The sequence below is a fragment of the Cynoglossus semilaevis genome, chromosome 4 (assembly GCF_000523025.1).
Source record: "Cynoglossus semilaevis isolate Cse_v1.0 chromosome 4, Cse_v1.0, whole genome shotgun sequence".
NCBI lineage: Eukaryota > Metazoa > Chordata > Actinopteri > Pleuronectiformes > Cynoglossidae > Cynoglossus > Cynoglossus semilaevis.
The window spans coordinates 5986892-5988428 of record NC_024310.1 but is presented as its reverse complement, the minus strand read 5'-3'; the positions used below and the strand labels follow the sequence as shown (position 1 = coordinate 5988428).

The 1537-nt window shown below is 38.8% G+C and overlaps 1 protein-coding gene across 1 annotated transcript in view; it reads left to right on the top strand.

Moving 5' to 3' along the window:
- The first annotated feature begins 249 nt into the window (after nucleotides 1-249).
- Nucleotides 250-1537, top strand: part of ecel1 (endothelin converting enzyme-like 1) — a 97871-nt gene continuing 96583 nt past the window's right edge. Inside the window, exon 1 of the mRNA XM_008308769.3 lies at nucleotides 250-413. The gene's annotated coding sequence lies outside the window, so the exon portion shown is untranslated. The remainder of the gene's footprint in view (nucleotides 414-1537) is intronic.

Below are 1537 nucleotides of genomic sequence, written 5' to 3'. Positions count from 1 at the left end.
TGGTCACACATTTGGAGTTTACTGCAAGGCCACGTCCCTGCAGGAAAGAGCAGAGCTCTCCCTGAGCTCGCTGCGTCCCTTTCTGTCTCTGCTCTGTCTTTGGAGGACGTCAGATTGACATCATGTCGATTCTTTTTAGTTTAAAATACTTTCAAATATGGGACTTCGCTCAGGGTAGAAACACTAGAGGGGGCCAGTGGTGGCTTGGTGGTTCCACCAGCTGTCAAGTTGCCACACTGCCCCCTGCTGGCTGTGGTGATGGGTTAAAAAAGGCAGATCACCTCCCACTGGAACCTTAATCACACCAGGTGTGTCTCCTCACTGACACACCTGCGTCCACTTGTACAGGTCTGTATATAAAGACTCACCAATCACTGCTTCAGTTTCAACCTCAGAGCAACTGAACCTGAGAGGTAGGTTGATGTCAATTTTTAAAGAATGTTTGTGCAGCTGAGCCAGAAGCACATGTTTAATAATCTTATTTTTTTTATTAATTTACATTTAAACCAGAGCTTATATTTGGGTTTCTAACTATTTTCATAAAATTAATATATGTTGATTTCATTGCAACTTAATTTATTAAATTACCTTGAAGTCAACACACACACACACAAATAAATTCATTTTAAGTATATTTCACAATAAACCCTGAACCAGACCTTGTACTTAACCAGAGCTTATATTTGGGTTTCTAACTCTTTTTGATGCACATAAAATGGTTGATTTCATTGCAACTTAATTTATTAAATTACCTTGAAGTCAACACACACACACACAAATAAATTCATTTTAAGTATATTTCACAATAAACCCTGATCCAGACCTTGTACTTATAACTATTTGAGTGTACTGTAGTAGTTTGATACTGTAGTAGTTTGATACTGTAGCAGTTTGATGCTGTTGTCAGTTAATCACAACCGTACAGTGACTTCCAAACACAGTGGATTTCAGTGCTACATAATACATAGTCCCTAAAGTCGTATATATATTTTTTTTGCACAAAAATAATTTGTATGCAAAAAATACAGTAGATTTCTGTCATTATGATCTGATCCTGAACCCTGTCGTCACAGAACACACCGCGGAGGTTTGCTAGAAGACAGCTCCTCCCCAAAGGACACATTTCTCCAAGCAAATAGATCTGTTTTGTAATATTATTGTGTCCCCAACCACAGACCTGCCGCCTGCATTATTAATACAGAGTGACATTTTCAGAACGCAGGGACCTAACAAGTTACCTGGGGATTTCTGCAACCTCCTTTATTAAATCTGTTCCCTCACCTGGGGCCTCATGTATCAGCCCTTGTGTACGCTCAAAAAAACAAAATGTATCAAAATGTTCTTGGCGTGAAACATTGTTGACCTCAACACAAATCCTCCAGCTGCGGTGAGACTTCAGAAACTGACCCCAGATCTGTGTGTACATCTGTCAGACAAAATCACAAAGTAGAAAACTCAACTCAAACAATGGATTAATATTAATGAAATGCTGATTTAATTTTAACACACAGCTACAGACACAGACTGATATTTATTA